General features: G+C 39.8%; 1 long non-coding RNA gene across 1 annotated transcript in view; it reads left to right on the top strand.

Annotated features, from left to right (window-relative positions):
• Positions 1-16,814, top strand: part of LOC149318126 (uncharacterized) — a 20,283-nt gene extending 3,469 nt beyond the window's left edge. Inside the window, exon 2 of the long non-coding RNA XR_016279991.1 lies at positions 16,599-16,814. This is a non-coding gene — a long non-coding RNA (uncharacterized LOC149318126). The remainder of the gene's footprint in view (positions 1-16,598) is intronic.

Here is a 16,814-nt window from a genome sequence, read left to right as displayed (position 1 = left end):
AGAGAAATTTTAACTATTTATTACACTTTCCCTAATGCTCTTCCTCAGACTAGTCTAAGAAATGCTTGTCAAACAGTCCCAGGGCTCTACACAATTATAGTACAATGGATTTCATGTTAGCTGTCCTGGTACCATCCCATGGAATCCTGGGATTTGTAGTTTAGAAATCTCCCCCCAGAGAGCTCTAGTGCCTCAGTAAACTACAAACCATAGGCTGTTGCTATAGCAGCTAAACCAGAATAGTGCTATCATTGTATAGTATGAAAGGGATCCTAGCAAAGACCAGTGCTTGGGAAAAAGTTACTTTGTGGGACTCCCAGAGTGTCCGGGGAAACTGTTGCAGTTGAAATGGTGTGTTGAAATAAACAAGGTTTGTTTCCAAGGCTGACCTCTTTATTGGAATAATGTAGACAGCGAGGTCAATAAACATTCAGGTACCTATGGATTTGTCTTGACGCAGAGTGGATTGCCATATCCAAAAACCTTCAAGGGGCTGGATTCTTTTGGGAATACTATAGAATTAGGAGTTAGAACTATTCCATCACAGTCCTGAAGTGAGAAGAAAAAGAAGAAGACTCGATTCACAGTACAGTCCTCTCCATGTGTTTCTTTATCTCTCCCAGGTGAGGGGATATATGATTTTAGCTTTACTTTTTTCTTCTGTACAGTTATAAAATGAGACAGGGATCAGATTTGGAGATGTGGAAACTGTAGGCTGCCTGTTTCCAACCTGAATTCTGGGTGCTTCTGATAATGTTTAAAGCCTTAAATGATAGTGAAGTCTGCTGGAAGGGCCCTCCATGTTCCACCTGTGGAGTGGAACATACAAGGCACACTGGCTGGCTATGGAATATCTCCCCCTTGGAGACTGACACCAATCCTGGCTTCATTTCAGGACCTTTAGTTATCCCGTATAGTAGAATTCAGTGGCCTAAATAGCCTAAAGGCATCAGATGTTGTCGGATCTTGGAAGCTAAGAAGAGTCAATCCTGGTTATACTTGGATTGGGGACCACCAACAAAATACCAGGACCCCATTCCCATTGGGTTATAACACGGATCAAGAATCGAGTCAGGGCCGCATCGTTCCCATTTGAGCGCGCATTCGATCCTCATTGCGCTGATTTCGTTCCCATTGGAATTCAGATCTGATCCCCATGTATTCGATTTTTCTTGGAAAACCTGAATCAGTGGTGGATAAACCGGTTTAAAAAGAGTGCATTTTTAAAGAGGTTTTTCCTGTGCCTCCTGAGTCTGATTCAGGGCAAATGAATGGGAACAAGGTGTCTGATTTGGGAACTTGGGGATGGGAGGAGCAGTGCTCAAGGGGCTGGCCTGGGAGTGTCACCTGCTTGTTCTCTTTCCTGCATTACTGGTGCCATTTTCTTCCGTTCGCATAGCCTTTCCCCCGGTGGATTGGGAAGCATGGTAAGGCGATCACGCTACATTGAGCTCCAAACGCAGTAAACACACTACGACCCCTGCAACCTTCCCCCTGCTCCACATTCATAGACCGATGTGTGAGGAGACCCATTGAACACCATTTTATTCTTTTTTATTCTTTTGCCTCTGCCTGAGCACCTGAGCAGCAGATGGGCTTTGCAGTTCATGCCTGCTTGATCGTCCCCCAGGCAGCCCAGGGAGCAGTGGGGGAGGCAAAGGGATTTGGGGTGATTAGAGGCTCCTTCTCTCTTTCCCAGAGGAACTATGGGAAGACACAGAAGAGCCTGGACGCAAAGGGATTTGGGGCAAATAGAAGCTCCTCTTTTCTCTTCAGAGGAACTATGGGAAGACACAGAAGGAGCCGGGCATGCAAAGGGGCGAATAGAGGCTCCCTTTCCCCTTTCCCAGAGGGGAAAAGTGCCTAAGCGGCTGATTGGCTGTGACGTCAAGCACTTAGGTGCTTGATTGACAGCTGCTTTTTTAAAAAAGAGGTTCCGGAAGGGCAATGGGAACGGGGAGGAAAATAACCCGCTTCAAATTACCACAGGGAAAATACCAATGGGAACGAAAATGGGTTAAAAACCCCAGGTCTAAAAACATCCAAGTCAGAATCGCAGCGAAACAAGCCGCTTTTTTTGCCCAGTGGAAATGGGGCCCAGGTGGTGTTTATATTTCAGAGGAAGAAACTGGCAAAACCACCTCTTGAGTTTTCTTTGCCTAAGAAAACCCTATGAAAATTTCATGGGGTCACCATAAGTTGAGAGGTGACTTGAAGGCACATATGCACATACATAGTAGGAGCCAGGGAAGGCTTTTTCAAAAGAGATCTTGTGAAGAGAGAAGCTAGGTGAGCCTGGTTGGAGCCATCCAAACACAGCTCAGGGAATGCTGTGAAGTGGGCAGGGGTTGGGAGGGGGGGGGGAACGGACACAAAACTGAGGCTTGTCTGTGATAGAAAGCAGATGGAGAAAGATGGCCCAGAGACAGGGAAAGGGTTGCAAAGAGATAGGGGCAAGATGGCATAAAGACAATTTAACAATTTAAATTTAAACAATTTTGGATCATCCACTCTTAATATAGTGTGATCTCCATGTGCAGAAAAGGGGGTGGGTGGGACAGAAAGGAATAAGAGCCAGTTCCAGTATAGATGTATACTCATCATCCACATTTGCTGGGATTAGGAGCACAGGACGTGCCTGAATGTAGAAAAACCACTAATAACAAAAAGATTATGCTTTTTACCTGAGAGAACACCTCTCTAGGTCCTCCAGTGCAAGTCTGTGGTCATCATCTGGCAGAAATTGACCATAGAATTGCACTGAAGGAGCTACAAATGCCTAGTGGAGTCTTCTCTCTAGGAATCTCTAGGTCTTTTAGTGCAACTCTTCAATGCGCTGGAAGACCTAGATATTCCAAGAGAGAATATATTAATAAAATCTGCGAATAATCCACAAAAGTAAAAGCCACAAATGTGGTGGGACCGAGTGTACTTCTAAGTTTGTATATTGGCACAGTTGTTTGGAAAATACCTCTGTAAATTTATGCTTCAAGAGCAGGTTGACATAATTACAAATGAGTGGTTGTGCTACAGTTATTGTATATGTTTGCCACAGTTACAGTCACTGTGTGCGGTCATTCTGGATACATTTTAAAAAACCTCATTTTAAATTTGTCTCTTTTTAATTTCAGACCAAGTCATATATATTTGAAAAGCTGCTTTAAAAAGCATGCTTTTCCAAGTATGCTGTTCAAGCAACCTAATTCAAGGAGAAAGAATGCATGGCCTGGAAGAGAGTGCACAAAAGTGTTAGCCTACAGAGCCAGAAAGATAAGCGAATGAACACTTCCCCCAGAAGCAGTTTTTGAGAGTGATTCCAGAACTCAGCGAGTGAGACAGGAGATATAATTGCAAATGGACAATATAGTGCAATGAACTATGTATAAAATGCCACTGATATTTAAAAGTAAACTTGAATTTGGGCGTAATATCTTTCTTGCTAGCTTGAATTTTACATATGTGTGCTTGAGATAACAGTTCAGGAATGTGATTTTTTTCCAAACTGATCTCCTTTGTACTTGTACCCTCTCTACTGCAATCTTAAATTTAAAAGCAGACCACAGATTCCAGCATTTTATGAAGAACTCTCTAACTCGAAAGAATTCAGGAAATTCCATGCTCAGGGAATTGTTTTGGTTACTGCTTTTCATTTAATGATATGATCCCTTTAAAACAGAGGTAATGAAACTGTTTAAAGTAAGGAATATCACTGCCAATTTTAAATTGACCAGCCATTTTAGCAAAAACCCACAAATTGTGCTCAGTTTCTCACATACGTATTTTATTTTTTACATATATGTATGTGATGTGTGTGTACCAAAATGCTGACATACATACATCAGTGTCTCCTTATAGTAGGTGATTGGAAAACTCTTTTTTTAAAAGCAGCTTCCAGAATCCCTGGAAGCTATTCTGATTCTGCAAATTGTTATCCAGAAAAATAACTTTTCCTGTTCTACTTAGTTTTCTCACATGCACATGCATGCCCAGCCCACCTAAACACATAGCCATCTTGTGTTCATATATTGGGAGAAAGATGGAATGATGATGATACTACTACTACTATTACGACTACTACTACTAATAATAAATGCATAATGTATAGAAGGCAGAAAAGAAGCCTCTGTTCTTTTCTTTGGATGTATGTGTTGTGTCACAGAGGGAACAAGGCAAACAGTGCAAAGACCCAACTGGGTGGCAAACAAAACCTTGCATAGGCAGCAAGTAGGGGGGACCCTTGGGCTTAGTAGTCTCGACACTAATGCACAGAGCATGGGAAATAAGCAGGATGAACTTGAACTCCTAGCACAACAGTGCAAATATGATATAATAGGCATCACGGAAACCTGGTGGGATGAGTCTCATAATTGGAATGTAGAAATAGAGGGGTATAAGCTTTTTAAGAGAAATAGGCCAAACAGGAAAGGAGAAGGAATAGCATTATATGTCAGGAATGTTCAGACTGGCCTTTAAAGCCAGCCTGGGGGCGGAGTCGAGGCATTGCATCCACATGATGCCCCGACTCTGCCCCCGGGGCGCCATGATACCATGTGCCACTTCACATGGTTAACACACTTCACATGGTGCATGGTATCATGGTATGAAGGAGCGCCACCAATCCATGGCAACGCAGCTATGGTGCCCTTTCCAGGCCATGTTTGCAGTTGCCGTGGTCCCGATCTGGCTGAAATGAGCGGCTCCATGCTACCTCTTCAGGGCTGTCTGAACAGCCTCTAAGTACCTGTCACATTCTGCTCACAACACCTGTCAACCAGAAGTTTCTGGAAATATGCAAGCTGGCAATGTAAATATTTTAATGCAGGGGTAGGCAACCTGTGGCCCGCAGGCCGGATGCGGCCCGGCGAGGCCTTGGGACCGGCCCCAGCCTGGTCCTGCTGCCGATTGCCGCTGGGGCCTTTGGCGTCTTGCACAAGGGGCATGGTGGGGCAATTGTTTATAGAAGCCTCAGAAACATGCATTTATCTTAACATTTTTTAAAAAATCAGCAAATTTTTTCGCGTGTCCTCCATTTTTTATTTTTAAAGTGCCCTCCATTTGAAAATTTTGTCCTACATTTGTCCCAGTTTATTTATTTATTTAATTTTTAAAAAATTATTTAATTATTTATTTTTTGGCTTCGGCCCCCCAGTTGTCTGAGGGACAGCAACCCGGCCCCCGGCTCAAAAGGGTTGCCTACCCCTGTTTTAATGTTTTTAAAATGTTTAAATGTATGTAGTATTTCATTTTAAAAAAAAACAGGTCAGGGTATGCTAATAAAATGTACTAGCATACTGAAAGAGGAAAAATACACTCAATATATACTTGATACGAGCAGTGATAACTATCTCTGTTTGATCCCACTTTATCAGATTACTTTGATTGTAAAGGTTTCTTAAGGGAACAGCTTTTGATGGGTAGGGGGACATGAATGAACAGCCTCTTGGTGGCCACTCTCAAGCAATGAAACTCTCCTTGTGCTTCCAGTTCTGGTAGGTGAAGCCTTTTTGGGGGAAAAATCCAGCAGACTTTTGGAAATTAGCTGACTGTTTTTAAAGAAAGGACATTTGACAGTATGCTTTACTGCTTTTATTTTTAATTGATGTTTAATTTTATCTATCTATCTATCTATTGGTTCTCTTGACCAAGTTTGGTGATATTTTTTTTAAAAAAAAAAGCTTTACTTGTGACAGTGTTCATGTGAATTAATTATCTGAAGTGTCTAACAAAGCACTGATTGACAGAACTCTCAGATTTGTGGAGTCATTGGATCTGCTAGAAGGTTAATTAGAAGTTTAATTCGCTAGTTTTATCACCATGTTTCTCATTCTTCAGTCAGGGTTTCAGTTCACTTTGAGCCACTATCCCTGTGTAACTTATATTATGAAGATAGGCAAGAATGGCATGGTGAATCAAAATAGCAAGGTTAGAGAACTTAAAAGAGGCTGGGTGGCATTCGGAATTTCTCACCCTTCCATTTAAAGCAACTTACTACAGTACTTTCATTTTGCCTCATTGTTTCCTATATTAGTTTGTGGTATTGCTTTGATATTTCTAGACCACACTGTGGTTCCTGTTTCCTAACTATTCTTTTACCACAAATGGTTTTTGAAATTCAACAGTAGAAAAAAAAATTTTTTTCACTGCAGTTGCAATTTTATGCAACAATTAAAAATGGTAATATTTTTATGCTATTCAGGATGGCTATGCTCCTCTAATGGCATAATTAAGAGCTGTTAAAATGGAAAGAAAAAATTGAGAGAAGAGATTATCTGACTTTGATTATGCTCTAGGGCATTCAAATATGAAAAACTGAACATTAAAATAACTTTGCTTCCCTTTGTTGTTAACTGCATCAGGTCAACTTCAACTTCTAGCCACCCTATGAATGACTTCCAAATCACGCTTCCATCAACAGCCCTACTTAGGTCTTGCAGACTCAGGGCCATGGCTTGTTTGATTGAGTCTATCCATCTATAATACAGTCTTCCTCTTTTTCTACTGCCTTATATTTTACCAGGCATTATTGGCTTTTCTAATGAGTCATGTCTTCTCATGATATGACAATCTGAGTTTAATCATCTTGATTTCTACACAGAATTCAAGCTTGATATGATCTAGGACCCACTTATTTGTCTCCAGATAACTGATTACAATGTCATTTGAGTCCTTCTGAAAATTAATTAGAAGCAGAGCTAGTATTTAAGCTTCAAACTAAATAAAAGAGACCAAGCTTCACTGTAATCTCGGAGGTGACCATTTGCATTGTGGTGGCTATGACGGAATAACATATTTTCCTTTGACTTCAGTTCACACACACTCACCCCACACCTTTTCTTGCATGTGATGGGAACAAGTTTTAAAACTTCCATTGCTGGCTTGTAACAAACTTTAATTTCCTTCTAAATAAGCAAATGGTGCTTTGTGGAAGCTTTAAGTGTCCTCCCTTACACACAAGTGAAGAGAAGTAGGGAGATGATAGGCTCAGCACAGTTCATGCTTGTATTGACAAGCCATAATTTGTTATTATGTCTAACTGTAGCTATTGTGCGTAAAATGCTTCCTAATTTGCTCCACCAAAAGAACAAAAAAGGTGATTCAGATAGGCTTCAAACATGAAATACAGAATTGTGTCTGAATGTGTCTTTAATTTCAGTATCATACTGTTTAAGGCAAAGAACACATGTAAAGTCTCACTTTTTTTGCCATAAATAAATAAATCTGAAAGCAGAAGTGCATGGCAGTCAAAATAAGATTAAATTTTGAAACGGAAAATGATCTCTGCTACAGTTACAGTAGTTTGATTCTGCTTTAACTACCTTGGCTCCATCCAGTGAAATTTCTGGACTTGTAGTTTGGTGAGATACTTTGAATTTTCTGAGTTCTAATGCTGTTGATCAAGGGAATGAATTAGAGTTCTCTAGCAGAGAATGCTAAGTCCCTCCCTACAGAATAGATCCTACAATTCCATAGGAAAAGTGATATTGAAAACTATGTGATAATAATAATGATAATGATAATTTATTTTTATACCGCTCCTCTGTGCAAGGCAATGTCCTGACCATACTAAATTCAACTAAAACATCTTGGTATTCAAATATTACAATCAAGCATGGATACATGCGGGGGGGGGGGGGGGGTGTAACAAAAGGTCTTGTTTCTCTAAAAGAATATTTGTTTCTTTACTTTCTTACTATGTTCTTATATTGCCATTCTAAGCAAAGCCTTCTTATGAACTAGCAGCTGGTGAACCTCACATCTTTTTGTGTTGTGTATGCTGCATCCACAGTGTAGAAATAATCCAGTTTTATACCACTTTAACTGCCCTGGCTCAATGCTGTGGAATTTGGGGAATTGTAGTTTTGTGAAACATTTAGCCTTCTTTGTCAAAGAGCTCTGGTGCCACAACAAATTATAATTCCCAGAATTCCATAGCATTGAGCCAGGACAGTTAAACTGGTGTGAAACTAGATTATTTCTGTTATGTGGATGCCGGTTGAGTCTACACCTCCAGGCAGGCATTCATAGGTGAAAATGCAGCCTTGTACCATATAGATTCATCACTTAAACATGGATGTCTCAATATCTGGGCCTGCCATCTATACCAAATGTGAGCAGACATCAGGGGCCCGTTCACACTACACAACTGTAGCACTATAATTCCACTTCTAACTGTCATGGCTCCATTCTTTGAAATCTTGGGGTTTGGAGTTTAGGAGGAGGTATTTAGAATTCTCAGCCAGGAAGCTCAGATGCAGAGAGAGTCAACTGTGGGAGGCCACATGAGACCTCCAGGAGATGTTGGGAGGGCTGAATTCCACCACCACCCCACAACCACTCCTAAAGAACAACCATCATCATCAACAACAACATTTTGTTTGCTCCAGATGCCTTCTACAGGGTGTGGGGAGCATTTCCCCTATATTTCAAAACTCCCCATGGGGAAGTGTTTTTTAAAAAACTGGAAACAAGAAGAAGCCATATCATGTCCATTTCTTGCTTGTTTTTTGCCCCAAGTTTTTCTTGGTCCTAAAAAGGCCCAGTGAACTCAAAAATGTGCCAAACATGCCCTCAGAGGGCATTTGGGGGGCTTTTTTTTTTACTTGCAGGCTGCACTTTGCCCATTCCAGCTCTAGTGCCTCAATGAACTACCAATCCCAGATTCCATTGGACATAGCCATAGCAATTAAAGTGGAATATGGTGCTAAAACTGTGTAGTTTAAGTGGGCCTCAGACTTATTTGATCCATTATCTGTTTTTACATGAATGTAAGATTCACCAGCCAGAGACAGATTCAAAAGTCATCTGTTTTTTTAAAAAATGGTACCTCCGAGAACATTTTGTGCTTAAGAATGAGTTTTCAGGAATCTATTTAGGCATATACAAATTTCATTCTAGTTTATCTCTCTCTTTTCTTTCTTTCCCCCCCCTTCATTTGAGCTGAAAGTAGTCAGGGAAGGTAATTTTATGCCATGGATTAAATAAATAGAAGGTAGAAAGAAACCCAACTGTGATATACCAAGAAATCTACCTGAAGATCCTAATCTGTCTTCCCACTGCAGCCTACATTATTGACTGGGACTAATATAGAGTGCCATTACCTGCCCATTGCTTTTCTAACTCAGTAGTGTATGTGTGGCATCGTGAAAGTTAGATAAAACTATCAACATACTTTTCTTACTGACTGAAAGATTCAAACATTAATTTTTAATTCCTGTTATAGAGAAAGATACTACTAAAAATCTGGGTGCCAATAACACTAAATCAAATGCTGTATTTTGTTACTAGACCTGTATTCTCAGGTGATAAATGCTGTCAGACACCTGGTTTCTGCTACCCAGCTCACTGCTGGGTATTAGCCAGTTTTTCAAAACTGGTGCCCTCCCAACATGTTGGAGAACAACCTGCATCATCATGGCCAGCACAGATCTTTGTCCAAACTCATCTGGAAGCCCCAAATTGAGGAAGACAGTATAGGTAGTTGCAGACTATGAACACATCTAATATACTTATTGGGGGGCGGGGGGGGCTTCTTGTTACCTGTCAGTTTATGGCAATCCCATACATTTCATAAGGTTTTTAAAGGCAAGGAATACTCGGAGGTGCTTTGCCAGTTCCTTTCTTTGAAATATAATCTACAACACCTGAGATTCCTTGGCAATCTCCTAGGAATACTGACTAGGCTTGACCCTGCACATCTTCCATGATCAAACAGGATCCAATGCCTTCCAGGTATTTAGGCAAAGTTCTAACATAATTAAACTTCTGAAAAAAAATAATATGCTTCCCATTGAGGCACTGAGTAGTATATACATTTGCTAATAGGTTAGCTATTATTTGTCAGGATGCATACACTATAAAATAAAACTTTTTGTATGGTAAGAACCATTCCTTTGAGTGTCATGGCCATTTTAATTATGAACTCTTTCATAACTGGTAGCAGCAATAAATATTGTCTGTGGAATACAGGCCTGTAAATTGTCTTTTCAGATTTTTGATAGGTTGTTATGTTTAAATGAGAGGTGTTTGAATGGGGTTGTATGCATACCAAGTAAAGTTGTTTTCTTAGGGTCACATTCTGTTGCTGTTACTCTTCCAGCAACTTTGCTGAAGTCAACAGAGCTGCAAAAGTAGAAAGCAGACACTCTGTCAACACTCGTTTCACAATACTATTGAAAGGAATTTCTAGTGGAATTTTCCTCTTTTCTTCCAGCAATGCTGTTAAGCAATATTTTCTGTAGGAGCCATGGTAATTCAGAATTGCAACCAGGGGCTGTATGCCCCTTTCCTTCTTTGCTCCAACCACAGTGGCATGACCTGTGAATATTGTTCTCAATTTTCATTTTTAAAAAATTCCATCCAGGTTTCTAGACCTCATTCTTGTTCAGATAATCCAAAACATATTGACTGGAAATCAGAAAGTTTTCTTTTTCTTTTTAAATAGTTATTTCTTTTTATCTTTTTTCAAATGTCATTATTTTGAGAGGCTGTTAAAAAAAAACACCTAGGTACATGATTCTCAGAAAACCTAGATTCAAATCCTCTCATACCATGTAAACAGGACAAAATGAGTGATACTCTTGAGAACCAATTTGTTGTTGCACTGAAGACTAAATATGATTGCTAATCTCAACTAGAGTAGCCCTTAAGTTGTTTCAAGACTCTTTGGTGCTATTTTTGCTGCAGCAAGCTAAAACAGCCTTCCTGCCCCAAAAATGGGTGGGAACTATGCAACCCTCAAGGTGTTATTGGACTTCAATTCCCAGTGTTCTTCACTATTGGCTATGCTGGCTGAGGTTGCTGGGGGCTATATGTTGATTTCAATAGTTTGTTCAATGGGGATACTCTAATTAAATTGTATTTCATTGCTAATTAAATACAATTAGCAGTTGTATTTAAGCCATAGAATACAGTGCTTCATAGGTGGACATGTTCTCTAATACTAATTCAGTCATGAAGCTTGGGAGACCCAGACAGGTCACTGTCTTTTTCCCCAACCTACCTCACAGGGTTGTTGTAAGGATGAAGTGCAGGACTAGTGTCAGACAGTGACAAGGCCATACATGTGGTGCCCCAACAGGACAGTGATTCTCTTATTACATAAAGTATCCAAGAAAGGATCCCCAGTTTGTATTCAAAAAGTCAGTTTACCTCCTTTAGGTTTAGGAAAGACTCCTATCTGAAACCTTAGAAAGCTGCTGCCTCTCAGCATAGAGATGATACTGAGCTAGGCAGACCAGTGATCTGACTCACTGTATGGCCACTTCTTACATTTCATGGCAAGAATTCCCACTGATAGTTTCTTGTTACATGGTTCCAATATTCTGGGACAAGAGCTCCTTTGCTTTAAAGGCTATCCCCTTTGTAAAAAACACTGGTTAAGCCAGTGTTTCCCATCCTGGTGCCATCTGGCTATGCAGGACTACATCTTTCATCACCTTTCAGCATGGACAATGGTTGTGCTGCCTAGAAATGATACAGCTGTGTGCAGCAGAGACTTGTAGCTCCAATGTCAGCGGAACAGTGACTCCATTATGGATTTCAGTTCAAACTGTAAGGGATGCTGAACCCCATCTCTAGATTTAGTACCTTGGATAGCTCTTTTAAAGTTGAAACTAAAACCCAGAGTGAATTCACCACTCCATTAGCATTGGAATCCCTAGCCTCTGCAGAATGTTTCCTATCCTGATGTCATCTTGGATGTGTCGAACTACAGAATCTATAAGGTGTATCAAGGTGTGTCTAGTCTTATACATTGCTTCTCATACTATCTGATGTGGGGGGCTGACTTTTTGTTGTTGTTCTCATGGACCAGTCCTATATCGGTGCCCACTATCTACAGCTACAATTATTTCTTTCTTCTAGGGAAAACATTTTGTAGATTGATAGCTTGTGGCTCATGGACTGGCATTGGTCTAGGGACTGCCACTTTGAATAGCACTGATCTCAGACATCTTAAGTGTTTCAAGTTGGAACGTTTAGCTAAAATGAAATATAACTCATGTAGACAATGGGGAATCATGTAATGATGAGGTGAGGTGGGGAAGGGCATTCTCAGATAATACTAAGCCCTTTTTTGTAATACGTAGTAGTAGTAAGCCTCTAATAAACAGGATCTTCTCCACATCAGCTTATGCTCAGAGTTGTTGAAAGTGTATTACAGCAGACCTGAATGGCAATGTTAGCTAGGGGATTCTGGATGTTGTAGTCCAAAAGGTAACATTTCCAAGCTCTGTGTTTGCTCACACTTTATTACTAAGGATGGATAAAGGATCCCATGCATCTTCCTTTTGTTTGAACAGCTGGCTGGCTTTTGCCAACAAAGGGTATAACTATGAAATTTAAATCCTCTAGGGTGCTCTTGATACACTAGCTTGGTTCATAATCACATACCTAACTGCATTTTCCTCCTGGTGTCCTCTCTGTTCATGAGAGGCATTTGCTGTCTGTTAGATGAATGAAAAGCACTGGGAGCTTTTCTTTGGATCTGTAATTAAGCCTTATTGAACAAAGATAATGTCAGATTCCAATCTGAATTTCTGCTTGCTGTTCAGAGTAAGGGGCATTCGGAGGCAGCTTTACAGATCATTATGCTTATCTAGCATGGCTAATGCAGTTCTACTCAGTTTTGCTGAAACCAACAATTTATCTCTAATCAGTCAGTCAAAATTCCCAACACACGTTTAGCTTAACAACTACAATAATAAGTTTTTTATGGCTACTCAGATGTTTAGCAATGTTCAGTGCCCCCTCTGACTGTCTTATACAGAAGGGATGGGAAAGATTTCATAAATGAACAGAAATGTATTGTGACACACAATTGCAAGTGATGTAATGCCAGCCTGGCTGTAGACATGGCTCAGATCACAAACATCTTGAAAGCTTTGCTGGTTGCAGTGTTCTGTTTGTTTCTTGTTGCTTTTCCATTTTATTAAATGGTTAAAATCTATCCTGTAAGTCAATCTACTTAGAAGAAACCACAAGGCATATATTCTCCCGTGAGCAGAATAAAACCAGCCTTCATAATAAGGTGCACAGGTTACAACACTCTTTTTTGCCTGAGTCAGCAGTGTGTCAGATGTATATGTTCTTGCTGAATTAATTCTCTCCTCTAAGCTGATACTAAAATCAATCTTAGCCATGCGTGTGTGTGTGTGTGTGTGTTGACTTATGGTGACCTCATGAATTTCATAGGGTTTTCCTAGCAAGAAAGAAGTGATTCTGCCAGTTCCTTCCTCTGAAATATAGCCTACACCCCAAGTATTCATTGGTGGTCGCCCAACCAAGTACTAACCAAAGCTGACCCTGCTTAGCTTCCAAGATCAGATGGGATGTGGTGCATGTTTACTTGGAAGTAATTCTAAGCAAGTTCAAAGGGATAATATTCCTATTGTTGTTTGGATAAATTCCTATCCATTCTTACTTGGGAGAATACCCATTACATACAATGGGATTCACTTCTGAGTAAACATACACACACACATATGATATGAAGAACATGCTGATCACATGCAGTCATTGTCTCTTTTTGTGACCTACTGAATTTTAGTAGTGCTTAAATAAATAAAAACAAATCTACACTCTTGTTTTTAGACAACAGGGAATTGTTTAATATAGTTGCTCACAGAGAGTGCACACATTGTTTTAAAATCAAACCATGTTCCTGGACATTTTATCTTAAAGCAGAGGTCCAGAGAACTGGGTTATCACCATAGTACCACTGATGTTCAGTGGGAGTGTATCCAAGTCCATATGGGTCCTGATGAATTTGAGGGTGAGTGGTGTAGCCCTCAACTAAGCTTCAGTGGTTAAACACCCATGTTGTATGGGTTTGCAACCTTAGTCTTGAAATCTACCTTTAATTAAAGCAAATGATCAAGCTTTCCAGGTGTAGTCTAAATTTAAACATGTGGCAAAGCAAAGAAACCAGGAAGCAGAAGTGTTTATAAAAGCAAGTACTCGGTTGTTGCTTGCACCATGAATAAAGCACAGAGAAGACGCTTATGTGGCACTAATTGAAAAGGAGACTAGAGTATGAGCCTTCATGTCTTCACTTAGCCCATGTAAAGGCACTTATATAAAGAGGGCCATGAGAAGTCAGTCTGCTATTTGCTAGGGCGGTCTCTCTTCCCTTTGATAAGCCCCTAGGCATTTGAATTTCCATCTCCTTGGTGAGTGGTCACTCTCAGATGTTTTGGATCCAGTTTCACAAACGTGAACTCTTATGGTTTTAAATAACTTCTAAACCAGTGAGACACAGATCATACATGGGCTGTATTTGGCCCTCTGCATGTTTTTGCACCTCATATCACTCCATTACAAGTTTTGGAAGCATGGTTGAATAGATTACTGGATTTTTCTGGTAGAACATGGATGATCATTCTCCAGGAAATATGATTCTACGTTAGAACAATGCCCCCCCCCCACACACACACACACTTCCTGCATTTCACTCTGAAATATTCAGTGCGAGCAGAGTGCAATTTGGCCAGTTGCAAGTTTGGGGATAATGTACTCCTCCCAACCCTGCTGTAGCTGCCCGATGTTGTTCTAGATGAAGATACTAAGGGGTCGTTCACACTTATCAAATTGAACAAAGAGATTTGCATCTTTGTGCCAATTCAGAACTGATTCAGAATTGATTCAGTGTTCCCACTACGTTTACCACGATCAAATCTCTCCGTGCCATTTTAACTCTGTTGCCATTCACATTTGCTATGTATCGGTTTAAAATGGAGGCTCCTCCATTTCCAGGAACGATGCCGCACGATCCGAATCAATTCAGTAGTGTAATCACGCTACCAAATATGCGGATTGTTGCAGCTCTTAAAAAATGAACCGCTAAGGGGTCCGTTGCCAAATGCACTGGTTTAAGTGGGCTTTTCAACTGCTTCCCTGTAAACTGCATCAATTGCAGTGGGGGGCGAGTATGAACATCATGAAAATAAATTGGTTCCAAACCGGTTTATTTTTGAAGTGTGAATGACCCTCAAGTTCAGATGAATAAGATAAAGATAAGTCATTTGAAAGTAGCTCATATGTGAGGAAGCAGTCTTACAAATATCTTGGACCTGAGCCATTTTGGGCTTTGCAGGTCAAAACTAGCACCTTGAAATGAGCTTGAAAGGAAATTGGAAGCCAGTGCACTTCTTGCAAGAGTGATGATATGCAGTCTTTGAAGTGCATACTCGTAATCAACCTGGCTGCTGTATTTTGTGCTAGCTATCTTTTGAAACACTTTTCAAGGCCAGCCCCACATAGAACATGTTATGGTAATCTAACTGGGAATTGGTTAGAAGAAAACAAAATGTGCATGCCACTCAGTTCCTGAACTTCATTTTAATATTTGAATTGTTTGCTCTGTCCCACCCCATGTGATGAGATGAGAAGTGAATGCATCTAATATGCAGGCCTTTTCTGCATGTCAGTTACAAAGAAACATGGAAAGCAGGAAGTGAATATTTGTGTAGTCCTAGTTTATTCAAGTGTCCAAAGTAGCTTAGATTATCTACATATTGTGGTACTATCTGATTATGTCAGTTCAATAAGTCAGTGCGACACAATCCATAATTGAGGATACAGTTTATTGCTTGATTTGGTGATAAGAAGTTCCATATATTGATATTCATGTGACCTTGTGAATGAAGTTAAGCAAATATTACATGAGGACTTACCAATATTTCTTACTCATTGTTTTAAGCAACCCCCCTTTTATAAATTCACAAATCTAATGCTTAATGCCATGCTATACAATAGCAACAAATACCACTGCAGTATGATTTACTACTCCAGGTTTGTACAGTGCTTCCATTTTGTACAATTTGTATTGTATGGTTTATATTACCGTTCTTGTATTATGACATCACAAAGATGAATTTAACTATAATATATGGAGAGAGATGATATTTATATTTTTTGGATCTGTCCATTTTGGTGGTGACATTTGAGTGTGTTGTCATATGAGGGAATACATACTTTCCTTATTTTTCACTGTAATTCAGTATGTTAGGGACAGGGAAGCCTCAGAGTTTGGAAAGGTTACTTTTTTGAATTACAACTCTTAACAATCCATCAGTCAGACTCTGGAAACCATATGGTTCTCCAGATACTATTGGACTTAAGCTCCCATCATCCCTCATTATTAGCTATGCTGGCTAGGACTGATGGGAGCTGCAATGCAGCAATACTGCAAGGGCCATATGTTTCCCACTCCTACTGTATTTATGTATTTATATAGCAGAATGTGCATTATATTCCCTGGGGTAAATTCTGATTAAATCAATTAAATGACACATACCACTAAAATATGTTTTTCAATAAGCAGTCTGCGAGGAGATGTTTGAGGTAAGATGTATGCATCACAAGGGCTTCTTCTCTTTCTTTCTCTCCTCCTACTCCTCTTCTTGAAAAATGGTGGAAGTTAATTGAGTTGACTTGCATACTGCAACATGTATAGCAAGATCTTCTGCTTGTTTCTTAATAACACAGAATTTCTTCTCACAAGTACTACATTGTGAAAAACATGCTGAAAAGGTTATGCATGTTCAGTTACATGATACAATCTCCTTATTTTGCTTTTTTTTTTGTTCTTTCTATTTTAGGTTTTCTCCTTTCACTGAAAACAGAACAGAGGAAGAAAAGATCTTACAATTTTAAGACGGAAATAGCAATGGAAGTGATAATGGATCTCCATATTCATTTCAGATTTACTGTTGTGTGTGCTGATATTTTTGTCTAATGGCATAAACTTTTCTGGAATAGTTTTCTAAGAAATCTTCCTTGTTCATAAATAAATTTTAATCTGATTCAGTTCAAAA

The sequence above is a fragment of the Sceloporus occidentalis genome, unplaced genomic scaffold (genome assembly GCF_023333645.1).
Source record: "Sceloporus occidentalis isolate IW3139 unplaced genomic scaffold, rSceOcc1.0.p SCAF_2, whole genome shotgun sequence".
In the NCBI taxonomy this organism is placed as follows: Eukaryota; Metazoa; Chordata; class Lepidosauria; order Squamata; family Phrynosomatidae; genus Sceloporus; species Sceloporus occidentalis.
The sequence above is the reverse complement of the archived record's forward strand: the minus strand, read 5'-3'. Positions and strand labels throughout refer to the sequence as shown.